General features: G+C 41.4%; 1 protein-coding gene across 1 annotated transcript in view; it reads left to right on the forward strand.

Annotated features, from left to right (window-relative positions):
- Nucleotides 1-1,987: 1,987 nt before the first annotated feature.
- The window catches only part of BMPR1B (bone morphogenetic protein receptor type 1B), a 231,844-nt gene continuing 218,007 nt past the window's right edge, over nt 1,988-15,824 (forward strand). The window contains exon 1 of the mRNA XM_039710721.1: nt 1,988-2,085. The gene's annotated coding sequence lies outside the window, so the exon portion shown is untranslated. The remainder of the gene's footprint in view (nt 2,086-15,824) is intronic.

Consider the following 15,824-nt stretch of genomic DNA (forward strand, 5'->3'; position numbering starts at 1 on the left):
CTGAATATTTTCTCTCACTGCTGATTCATCATAGCTAAGAAGGGCATTAATTTTTGAAGTTTTGCTCTATGTTTTCAAGGAAATTGGTAAAATCTTTCCCTTTTTTGGAATGCTGTAGCACAAATCCTTGATGCTCACATACTCAGTAAAGAGTTAATTATTTTGGTGCCTCAAAGGAAACCACACTTCTCAGTTTGTCAGTGTGAAGCAAAGGTGTCCATAAGGCCTCTTTCTCATTGCCAACTGTTTCACTTTATGGCGCTTTTTATTCAGTTACACCTTCCTTTTGTTCCTTCCTATTTGTTTTTATGTCTTCTTTTCCTTTTCATCCCTCTCTTTATTACTTCCTGAGGGTGTGTTTTTCTTTTCTCTTTGAGTTCTCCATTTTCTAGGTTTTTCTTGTTGATGCAGCAGCAGTAGATATTCAGTTGTTTTTTAGGAGAGCTAGTACTTCTATTTGCCTTGGTCTTCTCATTTTTGTCTGTAGGAGATAAATAGAGGAGGGAAAACAGTTGACAAGTGAAGCATCTGTGCCGAGAGGGAATCCTGGGGTTCTCAATGGACAATATACCTGTGTTATAGTGAGCTGGAGCTAGGTTACAGGCCAAAAAAGCATGAGTATGAAGTGCACAAGGACAATTTGAATACACCAATTTCACAAAATAGCCGCACAGAAGTCTTGCTGGAACGAGCTTTCTGCTAGTTTTTCAGCATTTTCAAATTTGCCTTGGCTAGTAATAACACTTCCACCATGTCAGTCTCTACTATTACCTGAGATTGCAAAGTGGAAAAAAGGCCACATGCCTACAGGAGCAGGGAGCCTAAGAGCAGAGAGATATGCAGCTGGAGAGAGTTTGCTCTCTTTGTGTCTCTGGCCCAAAATATTGGAACAATATTCTGCAAATTAAACACTCTGGGTTAAAGGGGGATAGGCTAGCTCCTGTGTATGTGAATGTAGCATTAATGCACCAACCCACTTGAGCAACGAGGGAGTGTGTCAACTTGAGTGTGAGAGATTGAAATGAAAAGAGGGTAGCTGATGTCTGCATGAGTAGTGAGTGTGGCCCAGTAGATTTGCCATGTGAAACTGCTGGCGCTCAGGCCAAGGTGTTTGCACTGCCTGCAACCTCACCTGGTGCACGGGGTGCCTGCTGGCCCCACAGTGCATTAGGGGCACTCCCAGGGTGCATTTTTTTTGGCTTACTGCTTGCAGTCTGTGCATGAGGTTGCTCCACCTCTGTTTTAAAGTGCACTCCTGATGCACACTAAATTGCTAATGTAGCTATCCCTTGAACGCTCCAATTTTAAATTTGCATTTTCCCCATCATAATGTTATAATGGACTAAATTGTGGTCATAAACTTCTAATATGATAACTTAAGCTGCTGATCTGTTGTTTCCTTTTATCAAACATAGAAAAGCAGTAATAAGATCTTACAGCCCAGGCTTTCTAACCTCTGTACTGTAGCATGAGATGGTACTCGCCTGCCTGTGGGATGTAGTACAACTGAGCACGAGTATCCACATCGGGTGGATATTACTAAGTGTAGGTGCTGCCTACACTTAGTAATAAATTATTGCTGACACTCTAAAGACCATACAATGTATCGGCCATTCATCTTTCAATCTCCCGTTCCCACGCTGTCCGTTTTATCTCGATTGTTAATTTAATCCTGGCAGCAAATTGCTTCGCTTCCCTTAAATCTCCCCGTCCCGCCAGCCAAGTGCGGGGGGACGGGGCGGCCGGGTACCGGGCTGGTGATGAATGGACGGGGCAACCTGCCCGTGCAGCCCCGGCAGTGACCGGGGGGGGCGGGAGGAGGAGGAGGCGGCGAATCCTGGTCCGGCTGGCCGGGCGTGCGAGCACTAGTGGGAGCTGGAGAGGGCGAGAGGAGGGGAGGAAGCCCCAAGGCACCCCGATCCCGAGCGGAGCGGCTGCGAGCCGGGCGGGAAGGGGGCGAGCGGGGGAGGCAGGCGGGGGGCGAGCGCGGCGGCAGCTCCGCAACAGAGGAGGCAGCTCCACGGCAGAGGAGGCAGCCCCGGCAGGGGAGGCAGCCCCGCGAAGCCTCCGCGGGCGCTGAGGACGGTGAGCAGCCGGGGCCGGGCGGGGAGCGGGCGCTGCGGCGCGGAGATGCTGCGGCGGGGCGGGCGGGCACCTGCGCGGCCCGGGTCGGGGAGCCGCGGCCGCCCGGCCCCCGTGCCGAGCCGAGCCGTGCGAGGCTCGGAGCGCTCGCCCGGGCTGCCCCGAGCTTGGCCCGGGGCGAGCAGCTGGGAGCGGACTGCCGGACCCGCTCCCTTCGGGCACACGCTGCTCCGCCGCGATGCCATCTCGTCAGGCGCGCACGGCAGAAGCTGGCGGTCTGCAGCGCTCCCGAAATGAACTTTTAAATCAAAACGCCGGTTTGTGAAGGTACATCTTGTTTGGTAAGTGACAGGGATGGAGATAGCTTGCCCTCTCTCTGTGAATCTTTGGGAAGCGGGAATCTCTCCCGCAGCAGTCCGGTATTGTTAACTCACAGACTTGGTCGCTTGTGGTGGACTGACGTGAACTGTGATTTACCGCCCGGATTATAGCAGTCGATGTTTTTGGTGATGTTGTTCAGAAATATAGCGTTAAACCACTCGATTTAAGACCCTGTTGAATGTAAATGACAGAGAGTGTCACTGTTTAGGAGTCTCTTGCAGATAAAGCCAGAGGTCTGTCTAAGCGTCCTGGGTCTGACGGTGCAAACAGCGGTGCCTGAGGGAGAGTAAAAATAAGATAGTCATGTAAGGATAATTCGCCAGAAGGCTCTCTCAGCATGCAATGATTTGCAGCTTGGATGCTTTCTAAGGAAGAGTGGTGTCTTTGTGTCACTGATTTTTCATTTCCATGAACTGCTCTGAGTGCCCCTTGATGCTGCGTAAACTTTTAACCATGTGCTGTGAGAAGGAAGCTCATAGCTTTTACTTTACACTGTCTCAAACCCCACAGCATTTTATTCTGAACCTTTGACAGTACCTATGTCCTGACATAGTGCAGAACTGGTCTCTGTTCCATTCACGCTTTTATATACTTCCAGTGTGTTCTCTGTTGTCTCCTTTTCAGGCCAAAATGCGCTCTTCTATGTTGCTTAAAGTGTAGCTGAAGGGGAGGGAAATGAGCAGCGACATAGTTATTTTCCGAGAATGGACCTTTTTGAATGACAGGCATGTTCAAGTTAGGATGTTAAGAGCTACAGTCTCTGTGAGTAACTCATGGAAGCAGTGTGCATTAGCGTGACAGAATGGCTACCATGTGAGTGCCTACAGAGGACAAAATCTCCTCTGTCTGATGAGCAGCATGGCTTTAGAGCACCAGGTATTCCTCTTCTCTTTTACTGGCGGAGGCTGCATGTGCAGAGAGTGGGTTTCTTTCAGAGGTTTTTGAAAGCAAGCAAAAACCCAATCAGCATTTTATTATTAGAGTGATATGATGGATTCATAATGTGTTTGTAAGAAAATTCTCTGGTTTTTGTGTTGAAATTTTGCGTTGTTAGGAAAGAGTTTTTCAGTTATTTCAAAATAAGAAATCCATCACAGTAAATGCAACCTAAGGACCTTGACTCTCTTCCCACAACCTACTGCCCTGCTTGGCTTCAGCTGAGCTGCCCTTGATTGACACTTGTGCAATCAGAGAAAAAAGAACCCTCAGGCCTTTGGGACAGATATATCTGTACTTACTTGTGTGTGTAATCCTGACTTATAGCAGTCCTTCCTGTGGGTCAGTATGCTGAATGCTCTGCCTTCAAGTTGGCTCTTAAATACATGAATAAATAAATAAAGTTGGCTTCACTTTAAGGATATGAGGGGGGTCCATTTTAATTGGTGCACTTTTATAATTAAAGTGATGCATGTGCTGGGGCCTTTGCTGCTGCAAGACTGGAGCATTCATCTCTTGACAGAAGCTTCAAGTTGGCTCTTAAATACATGCTTCATTTTAAGGATATGAGGGGGGTCCATTTTAATTGGTGCACTTTTATAATTAAAGTGATGCATGTGCTGGGGCCTTTGCTGCTGCAAGACTGGAGCATTCATCTCTTGACAGAATTGAGCCTTCAAGTTTTGAAACTCCCTTTGAAAGAGCTTTGATTGGTGATGATGTAAACTGACAGATTCACAAAGGCTGTTCCCAGCATCTAGTCTTTCTTGCCTGTTTCTGTCATTCTTCCCTGTGTATTGTTTCCTACAAAACAAGACCTTCAGTAAGTAAGACGGAATATCTGTTGCCAGGTGTAAGGAAACAATGAGAGGAAGTCTGATGCTCAGGTGGGAAATGATGTGTTACTACTCCCAAGAAATAAGATGAACTTTTTTTTTAGAAGAAGGTTTATGAGCTGCCCTGTGTCTTAACTGCTGATTGCTTGATGCTGACTACAAAGCACTTGTCCAGACTGTAAATCCTGTGGGGAAGGGGCTGCTTTGCTTTGTCTTACAAATGTGATACTTGATGCAGTGTGCTGGGGAGAGTGGAGGGCTGCCTCTGGGTCCAGCCTGTGCTGCTGCTAACATCAGCCATTCTAGGTTTACAGCCTTCAAACAGAATATGGACCAAGCCAGAGAAGTCTCCAAAAACTTGTAACAGGTACTTTCTACCAATCTTAGGGTAATTGCAAGGATAGGATAGTATATAAACCAACATGGTTATCTTTGTTGTCATTACTCTAATTTATGAAGTTGGTGAGGATTTAGAGATATATTAGAATGTGCCTCGTAAGTACCAAAATGTGCTGTAAATACGGCAAATATAGAACAGAAACAATTAGTAAGATCTATTTGTGGTACCCCATAAAGTAAACTATAAAATATATCATAGACTTATTACCATTCAGATTTCTGATCCTCTTCAGAAGATATGAGCTATTTTTAAATTGTCTCAGACTGAGAATCATGCTGCTGATAGGCAAAATTTGAAGGAAACTGATCTGAAAATACTGCAGTTTAGTTTAAGGTTCACATGTGTCAAGCTAGTGCATGTGTCAGATTGGGCTTGGTTCTTCTTTCCTCTTGCTGTTTGGTATTTGGTTGAGGTAGCAAAAATATAATGAGGATTATAGGATAAGTTTTGAAAAAGACTTAAAATTGTAACATTCTGATGATATCTATGAATTGCATTGTGCTATATATCAACAACCTTGTTCTTTTGAGTGCCTTAAAGGAGAAAATATTTATCTATAACAGCATCTGGAAGTGATGGACTCTTTTGTAATAAGGAAATGATTTTTGAGGTAACTAAAATACCTTATAATGTAGTGTTTGATTACATTATACCAGTTTTTTTCATGCGTCACATTACCGAGCTTACTTTTCTCTGCTTAAAATGTCAACACCTCATCAAGCTGTAAAAAAAAATAAAAATTCCTATGTGATCAATTATTCTTTATGATCAGCCCATGCCAGAGTGTGCATGCAGACCCAGGTGTGAGTGCTTGCACAGTGTACACAGAGAGGAGCATGTCTGTGTCTCTGGTGATACAGGCAGTGTGCTCTAAGTGCTGTCACGCACAGACCACGTTGCAGGATTGTGATCAGCAACCAAACCCAAAGGAACCTCTTCCCTTTGGCATTGTGTCTCGAGGCTGGGGTCCCCAATTTGTCACTGCTTCAGTCTTTCTTTCACAGGATCACTTATGGGGGCTGCATGCTCAGCCCAGCTGCCTGCTCTGCTGCTGCTTGTCACAGTGAATATCCTCCAGCCTATGTCAGATTTGGTTATAATTGGCCAATAGACTCAAAACTTACTAGAGAAGGTCTGGCAGACATGTTTATCCACAGATAAGCAAGTCTAAACATTGCCTTGGGAAAGTAGGCTGAAGGAGTTATTTTCTGTTGGAGTCGGGATGCAAAGCAAGTTCTCATCTGGTGGTACAATGGCCAGCAAGGAGGGCGTTTGCATGGAAGTCACGGTCACAATTCTGAGCCCATTATATAATGGGTATTTTGGAGTCATCTGTGGCAGCTTGCAGGATTGCAGACACAGGTCCACAGAGTTTTGCAAACTCTGAATGTAATGAAGAGATTGGAGCAGCAATGTGAGCATGGGGAGAGTACCAGGGAGTGTAGGTTCACCCTTCATGTGCTCCAGAAAGGTTTTCCAATAGTGAATGAGTTTTAGTATGCAGGGACATGAATGACACAGGTCTCAGGAAGTTTCTTCCCCTGAAACCGACTGTGTTACGCATTAAAATTAATTCACTGCTGAAGTCAAAATGTGTTGCTACAAACCTCTACTCTGTGATGCCATTAAGCAAAAGATTGCAGTTTTGCAGACCAGGATGAATAAAGGCACATAATTAAAAGTGTTCATTCTTTCAAGCTACCACTTATTTCCTTAACACAAAAATAACTGTTGCTGTTTTGCTGACACAAAAAATATATATTTTTTGGTGTTCAGGAAAATATCTTATATACAAAATAGATTGTATATAAGACATATTTGTAAAGTAGCCACTTAAAAGTTTTTAAAAGGTTAAGCTATTCAAGACCTGTTCCCTGAAGCTACAAACGAATTTGTTCATGCATAACTTCACTAAGGAATACTTATGTGAATAAAATTACGCACTTACAGGTTTGTAAAATGAAGACTGTAATTAGCTCTAGGTTAATTCCCCTGCTTCCTAATTAAAAACATACAGGTCAATTAAGGATCAAAGGAGATGTTACCTTTGTGATTATCTTCCTTGGCAGAAGTAGCTGTTCCAATAAAGATTTCAATTTCACTATAATCTGACCTTTTGTCCAATTTGCTTTCCCTCATCCTTGCCAATTTCAGCCAAGAAAAAAAGTGTTGTATTTAAAACAGACCACAAAAAGGAATGCTGAATCTCATAGTTTGGGCACATATGTCTTTTAGGGGAAAAAACCAGTGGGTGTAAGAGTATATTTATTTGCTTTGGATTGATAATGTGTACACGAGCTGGATCTGGCTACTTTATTTGTCTCTGTTAAGTACACAAATACAGCTTTATTTGTAATTAGCTAGTTAAATACAGTTTCCTTCATGTGTGTGACAATTTGTCTCTTCCCCAATAAAGTGATGATGGAATGGCATGCAGAGGTTTGCATCTAGAGTATGAGTCAGAGGGAATACCCATACCTACCTGATGAATCTTTGCTGGTCAGATTTGCTTCAGAGCCCATTGAGTGTAAGATCTGTAAGTATGTGAGAAGATTTGGACAAGGCAAAAAAATACTTGCTTCTGTGCCAGATGTATTGCAAAATCAGGACAGTAATGGAGATAAGGTTAATTAGCTATTTGCATTTGCTACTGAAGCTGGATGAGTAGGGTTTTTTCCCCTCACAGGGAATTTGTCTTCAGGCATAACTATCTGGTAGTTTGTTAAATGAGTAGAGCAAGACTTTTATAGCCTGCAGAAATACAATTAAGTGTGTGGAGGCATCATAGACTTTTATTCATAGGCAAGTCTTGTAGGGTCTTGTCCTACCAGAAAATCGAAGGCAGAGGAGCCTTTCAAGCTGAGGAGGGTTGTGCTGCTTCAAGGACATGCCATAGGATGGGTCCTTGTCATCTCTGTATCTCTGCTTCTCTCTGATGGGCTGCAGTCACAGGCACCCGTTTTAAAGTGCTTTGAGACCCTGGGTCAAGAATGAGGTCAAGTCCAAGCTGCTACTGTTGATGGATAGGGTAAAACTGAACTTACTCAGGAGACTGTTTTGCCTTTCATCGTTTAAAATATTAATGCAAATTGTCTTTTTTCTTTATTCACAAGTGTTCCTGGCAGCATTCAGGGCTACTGCATTCAGTGCCTTGCAACTGTTGTGAAATTGAAACTTGGAATCTGTGTTGTGCTTAGGATTTAAAATACTGGTCTGATTTCTGTCTGAATTATGGTTAGAAGGGCTTTGTCTTAAGATTGTTTCTGTGATTTCTGTATGCACACTACAGTCTGTTGAGCTTGGTGGTTTTAACAGGACACCCATCACTCTCACATGAAGTGAACTCCTAATGGCAGGAAACATCCATAGGATCATAGAACCCTGGTCATCACTAGTCACTGGCCTCCAGCTGGTTTTAACCATCTTCACCACCACTTCGCAGTGTTCTCCTTGAGACAGCTCATGGTGTGGATATGTGCATTCCTCACTGGATAGAAAACTGGTTGGACAACTGATCCTTTTCCCTTATCCTAATAGAGTCACTTAGTCTTTCTTTCCACAGGTATTAATTTTTTTTTTTTTTGAGTTTGTCTTGCTGTAGACATAATCGCTTTATTAGAGTGAAAAAGCAGCACCAGCATTTTCCTCTGGAATTTGGTATTAATTGGAAGTGGATGCTAAACCTCATGGGTCGATATTGGGGTTAAATATTCTCGTAGGGCATGTGAGTTCTGCTTGTGAGCAGCAATGGCATCAGAGATATACATCTGTATTTTATGGAAGGGATAGGTTAGTGCTTTTCCTGACAGCCGTCACGGCAGCAGGTAGGTTCACATTTGTGCCTTTGAAGAGGAGGAGAAGCACATTTTAAACCTGAAGCTAATTACCTTTTCTCTGATAACCATGTATGACAACTGTTTAGGCTTGTCTATATTCCTTGCCTTCCACAGCTGAGTCAGAGCCATGGAAAATACAACCCAAAATAATTGTTTACAATGGGGATTATGCAGTGTTGTTGGGCTGTTCAATGTAGTAGGGGTGCTGCTAGTTGAGGACATGCAGAAATCAGTAGTTTACTCCAATTAAAAAAGAAAAATATGAAGATAACCTTTATAACATTTTAACTCAGAAATCCATTGCTAGGGAGTAATCAAACTTCTCTATGACTGAATTATGGAATTTCTTAAGACTGCTTCATTTTGAAAAAAATTTTCTCTCCTGACAAGAACCAACGTGATCTCAATGGTAAACATGCCTGTGTTTTGAATGTCTGGAATTTTCTTTTGACTTGAAGTTTTAAGGTTTTGCAGAAAAAACTTTAATTGAAAATTAGTTTAATTGAAGACTAACACAACTCCAAAACCAAAGTAACACAAAGAATAACTTCTAATCCTCTGGATTGTAAACTTTATTCTTATTTTTTAATGCTTGAATTGTGAGCTGTTACATTTTGTGTGTACAAAACACCATCATTTTTTGTGAACTTGATGCCTACTTTGTGCATAAATGTTTTTCTAGCTTTCTGCAAAAGATTTCTGCACAGTTTGTGTAAGCAGGCAGTTAGTGGTAATTGGGGTGGGGCTGGCCCAGCCTCATCCCCAGTGGGTGCAGCTGTGAGCAGCAGGTGAGCAGCACTGACAGCAATGAGCCATGGAGTGCCCAGGGGCACTGACCCATCACCAAAGGGAGCAGAGGGCACACAGGGGCAGGGCATGGACATGAGGGGATAAAAGGCTGGGCTGAAGAACAAGAAGGGCAGATACTTGCACCATTCTGAAGTGATGTGATGTTGCTCTGTGTAGGCAGGTGCTTGCAGCCTTCTGATGAGGTGTGGTGTTACTCTGTATGGGCTGAAGCTTTCTGGAATTGTATGGGGATACTCTGTGTATTGTGGCCATCTCAACTGCGACGTGTGGTGTGACAAATTTGTGCATAACTCAATTTTTCTGATTCACCTTACCACTTCAGACAATGCGGCTTGGAATGGTGTGAACAAATGAGAGCCTGTCAAAAGGGCTTGATCTATTTTATACTGTCCTTCTGCTGTCAAATGCTGCACGTATATTTGAAATTATTAATCCCAATGTAATTTCTTTCCTTAGCAGTGTTTCAGCTGTTTAGATGAACCATTCTTGACATTTCTTCTCTTTTACTGCAAATTTTATAAAAACTAAAACGCTGTGACTCTTCTTGTGTAGATGGATATATTCTCATGGGTTTAATCATTGATGCTAAATCCTTTTAGAAGCTGGTAGGGGCTTTGCATGCAGGCAGGAGTTGTCTTATATGTATTTAAATGCCTTTTAAATTGTTTGGTTGGGATTTTTTTATCATACTTAAATGCTGGATTTGGCTTGAGGTAAAAAGTAAACTGTAAGTACTCTGATGGACCAAAAGTAGTACTGTGAAGGATAAACTAATGGCACGAAAGCTGAGCTAAGCTTTTAGAAGTGTTTTGCCATAAAATTAAGGATCTGAATGGGCAGTTGCTTTGGGAATAGTTGGAACATTTGAGGAGCTGCTGTGCCTAGCTCCTCTTTTTATCCTACTTGCTGAAAGATAGGGTCCTCAGCACTCTCAGCAGGTGGGAATGTGCCTGGTCTGCATCAGTGCAAAGGCACCTGCCTCGTTTTGTCTCTTGCTCCAGCTGTGAGGTGACATAACCTCACTCCCTGTCCTCAAGCAACGTGAGGTAACCCTCTGGTGAAGTGTGGATTAGCCTAGCTGGCACAGCAATGAACAATTCAGAAATGAATTAATTTTCTCTGTGACTCCAGAAAAAGCTGCACATGCAAATGGTGCCTAAGAGATGTCCAAGGCTAGAGATGGAGCAGTTTAGATTTTATTTCTTTTTTTTTGTGTGTGTGCGACTAATAGCCTAAAGAGTTTGTTTTTGGTTTTTGTTTTTTTTTTTTAAGAATGGAAATAGCACAAGACAGGACCCAGGAGGTAGAATAGAGGAGGACCAACAGAGGCCCTGCAGTGGTTAGGCTGATAACAGGGGTACAAGATGTAGAGCTCCACAGGTGGTGTTACTGGTGCTGGGTGCTGAGATCCCCAGTGCACTGAACACATGTAAACTTCAGTACCTTAAATAAGTCCTTAAAGCTGTCTGAAGGTACAGCCAAAGGTGAGAGTTCTCAGTGTAACCCTGGGGAGAAAAAGCTCAGCAAAGATCAGGACTCTTCCTGCTTCTGCTTCTCACATTGGCCAAGGACAGAAGGGACGAGTTACTTCAGGCTGCAGCTGTCTGTATGTTCTACTAATGGTTAGAAATAATAGTGAAATTATTATAACAAAACCCTTGAAGGATGTGCACAGCAATTCCTGTGTTCATTCCTGGTGATATCAACTCTGGTGTTGATTTTTTGCTTTCTAACAGATGTCAATCCAGTTACCTGTTCTCTGTAGGTGTAAGAATGGACTAAGCCGTGGCTTTTCTTTCCATGGGGACTGGAAATTATCACAGAGGAGTTGCCAGCAACTTCAAACTACATCTCAAATGGCATGCAGTCTGTAAGCTGTGTCATCAGATAAGGAGAGGTGGTGGAGAATGAACAATAAATACATGTCAGGAGTGGAGAAGGATTTTGCACAGACCAACTTTTTCTGAATCTCATCATCCTTTCCATATTTTCCCTAATGTGCCTAAGGTGAAGCATCAGTCCAATACAGTAGTTTCTTTGTGATATTTCTTTAGTAAAACTCTTAGAGAAAATAAGTTTTCAAGTCAGATTTAAAAAAAATATTTGAATAGCTGGTTTGAAAATTTTACTGTCATTTGTTACATTAATACTATGAGAGAGAAATTGTATTATTTAAGTTGAAAGAAACAATAAAAACAAATGTCTTGCAAAACACATTTTAAAATTATTCCATTTAAGTATGAGACACTCTTGTTAAAGGTGTTACAATGATAACTCTTTAATTGATTAGTAAGAAGTAAAATAAATGGGCTGCCTATTTAATGAGTGAAATAATTAATTGATGGAAGCTGTTATACTATTTCTGTAACAAATGGAAATGTTATTCCCATTTCAGTGACTTTATCTCCCCTTCTTCCTGTGCCATTTCAGTTCTCTTCCAGCTGCTGACCTCTTTAATGCATTTCCTCAGTTCCTTCTTTCTCTTGATGATATTCCTTCCTGAACAAAAGCAGCCAGTTTCTTGTTGTCAAATAAGCCAGTCTCAAATTTTTCAACTGCACTCATTCTTTAGGGGATACTCCTTTGTGTACTTTGGAGACTTTTGCTGAGTATTAGCTTAGCAGTATTCATGGCACTTAATGATAATAATTTCCCATCTGATGATAAATGCCTGTTTATAGCAGCTCATTTCCACATCCATTAATCAAGAAAGGTTATCAACAAAGTGATAAATGTAACTTTGGTTTTTGCTTGAATGTACCATATACAGAGAATACAGTCCTGTTCATCAGTGAATGCATGACAAATATGCTTCAGAGTGGATAAAAATACCAGGAGTGTACATCAAACAATATAATATTTTTCTAGACACTCTTGCTGAAATTATCTTGCACACTCTTGTTTTTACAGTGTTGTGGCTTGCTTCCTTATGTCCTTCCTGGTCCTGACTGAATTAGGTTGTCATTGTGGGGAAGGCTTCCTAGTTCCTGTTAATGCAGGGCTCTCTCAAAACCAGTCCTTGCACAGAAGAAGTTAGCTGGAATTTTATTTATTTATTTATTTCTGTCTTTTAGCACGGTAGAAGTTGCAATGGTGTCCATTGTTCGAGGCCAAGAAATTATATGTAACAATATGTTCTGCCTCTTTCTGAGGACTGTAGAGAAGCCTCATTTTGTTGTAGCAGTCTTCTGGGAGTTGGAAATGGAGATAATCCCCTGTGGCACAGATAACAGTCATGTGGGCTTTATCTCAGTCACTTCCCTTTTCTCATCAAGATTTTGAGGCAGCTGCACTTCCTTTGGATCTACTTTTGAGAGCAGTGCTTGGGCTGGATCCCCAGTTGCATCTCTGAATGCTTTTTACTGAGTTTTTCCAATTAGATGCAGATTCTGTGACTGCTGCATTTTGCTGATCAGCTGGCATTTGCAAAGCCTGTGAACTGCACCCATGTAGGTGTTCTTCAAGCCATAACATTTCTTAAGTAGTGCTACCATAGTAGACATAAACCACTCTGGAAGTGGTTTCCCGGAGTGTTATTCTTTGCCTCATCTTTAAAGCTGCATTGGTTTTTTTCATAGAGGTCTATCTGATGCTATAATTGTCCCAGAAACAGGGTCTCACAATAGTGAGAATACAAGTCACGTTGAGCTGTTTGCTTTGAGAGTTTCTCAAATTCCTGTCTGAGTATTGTGATTTTATTTTTTTTCCCCAAGCCCTTACTTTTTCTTCATGTCGAAAAGGATTTAAAATTTCTTTTAAATATCTGGTCATTACGTTTTCTTGAGGAAGGTTTGCTCTCAAAATAGCATTTCTTGAAACCATTGTGTACTTTCTGTAGGTGGTCGTCAACATATGCTGGGGCCAGCTGACTGACTGACTAACAAAATTGGTATGTTAATTATTTATTGAATGTATAATATTTTTTTACCACTCAAATTTTCTTTTCAAATGAAGCTTGGCATTGCTTGGTCTTTGTGCAGCCTGGGTAATTTCAGAGCTTACTTTTTACCTTACTTACCAGATGCATCGTTAAATGCGGGAATGTTTCATCAGAAATTAATTTTTAATTTGGGAGTTCTGGCACAAAACCTTTGTCTCTTACCATCCCTTAGAGAAGGTGGACCTGGAGGGGCTGGACACTGGGAGAAACAGATAAACTGAGGCTTTTCACCATGAATATTTAATAGAACTCCCTGTTTGATTGATCTTCAGCCAAACTTGCTTATTCAGATTTGCTCAGGAGCAGGCAGAAGGGGTACTTGACTAATGAGTTATAAGGAAGGAATTGCAATAGATGATAGGAAAGGTCTGAAAAGAAAGCAACAGCTGATTTTGTTCAGTTCAAAATGACCCTGCCAAAAGAGGCAAATGATATCACAAGCTGGAAGGTCATTGTTTCTTTATAGACTTTTAAAATATGTTTTTATCCAAAAAATACACTGGGAAACTTGAATGATGGTGAATAAAGCACTTTAAACTCATGGGAAACAAGCATCCTTAGCTATTCAGAAATCTTCAAAACTGCTGACAGGAAGGAGATCTGGCTTTATCTTAATGGATATGATCAAATACCTCACTGCTACAGACAGGTATGTGCAATGGTGCATTCTGCAGCATCCTATTCTGCTTCACCAAAAAGTCTGGAAATACAGAAATTACAAAAGCTGACTTGGTTATTTAACTGACCTTGAGAGTGTGCAGTGTCATTTGCCTTATTATTTTTTACTAATCAGCTTTTCCCAGCTATAGTTCTTACATCGTCAGCTATGGAGATGAATCACAATAGAATCAACAGTGTAAGAAAAATTAGGTGGGGTTTTTTTTTAATATGCAAATTATTGTAACTGTGGGTAGTTTCTCATTTTAAAACAAAACAAAATTTAGAGTCTGAATAATTCTTGTCACCCTTCCTGTTTATGACCCAGAAGTTCTTGGAGTGCATCCTCTTGCCTTCTAACACTTTCCCACAGGTGGATAGGAGATTTAGGATAAAAAACTTTTAGGATAAAAAAGTTACTATTTTATTATTCCCCAGATGCACAATTTTGTTCTCAGAAAATTAGCTCCCTCTTCTGCTTTTTCCAGTTATATCCTGGGATATGTGAAGCTCCATCTTCTTCTGTACTCGTTGAGGATACGAGGAGAAAATGTGGGGGACAAGCTTTTGTTTTAAAGAACATCCATTAACTTCAGACCCTTTTTCCATTCCTTGTAGCAGTTACTGGTTTTGCAGGCACAAATTATTTTTATGAGGTGTTTTGATTACTTCAAGACATTGTTTTGAAAAATTAATGTCATCTTTTATTTCATCTGGTATGTAGTAAGCTGTTGATCTCTAATTATGGATCCAGTTCTTCAGCCCTTAGGATTCTTTTTGTTACTCTCAAAATTCTCCAACTTTTTATGTTTCTGTAGTGTCACGTGCTAGGTTGGTGCTGCTCAGTGGTTGTCAGACTTTCTGACTGTGTTCCAGTATTTAACAGTGTAGCTTGTGTACAGGCAGAGCTCACGCAGGATGTTTTTGTCCTCTCCACAGAATTCAGCTTGGTTATATTGAAGTCTGCTGATTTTTAGCTGCAAAACCCATCAGTTTGTGGATTACAGTTAGTTAAGTACAATTTCTAGTTATAAAATAATTTTCATTTTCACTGGTTATGCTGTGGTTCTGTAATTTAGCTGTAAAAATGACATTTACTTTAGATCACAATGCTATTAATTTTTGTGCATGATTTTAACTACAATATTGACAGAACTCCTCTTTCCTCCTCTATGAGATGGTTCAGGATGAGCATTTGAAAACAGTCTGAAAGCAAGGGAATGACTTAGATATGTAAACCAGAGCAATTCCATTAGTAATTCTTACTTCATTTTGATAAACTGCTTTTGCATTGCATTCACCAAATACTTACCTGGAATGAATCTAGTATTAGTTATTGGAATCTGAGAACAAAAGTGTGCATCTGTGGAATAATAAAATAGTAACTTTTTCATCCAAAAAAGTTTTTTATCCCAACTCTCCTATCTACCTGTGGGAAAGTGTTAAAAGGCAAGAGGATGCACTCCAAGAATTTCTGGGTCACAAGCAGGAAGAGTGACTAGAGTAGTCACCTATACTAGTATTTTTTATTTGTTTGTTTGTTTTGTTGTAGTGTGTTCTACACCACTCCGTCTGAATTTCCATGTTGCAGTTGTGACTGGTCACTTTCAGTTAATGTCACCACATGCCTGGAAGGGCTCATCTGCTGCCTCACCTCTCTGCAATTTTTCCATGGGCAAGGTGTTTTCACAAGGCGGGGATTCAGGTGGTCCCTTCATGTGAGTGTAGTTTAACTCCTGCTAAATACAGCAAGTTCAACACAGGGGGCACAGTTTTACTCCATTTCATAGAAAAGAAGTTGCATTTAATTTAGCTGTATCCAAGTCACTGATGTTTCTGGAATACAAGAAGTATTTTGGCCGCTTCCCGTGGCTCAGGGTGGGCACAGACAGGGATGCTCGCTCAGCCTGGTGCTGGTGTGAGTGCCCAGGCTGCCCATGGGTACT

Source organism: Passer montanus, unplaced genomic scaffold (genome assembly GCF_014805655.1).
Source record: "Passer montanus isolate IOZ18808 unplaced genomic scaffold, ASM1480565v1 scaffold23, whole genome shotgun sequence".
Classification (NCBI taxonomy): domain Eukaryota; kingdom Metazoa; phylum Chordata; class Aves; order Passeriformes; family Passeridae; genus Passer; species Passer montanus.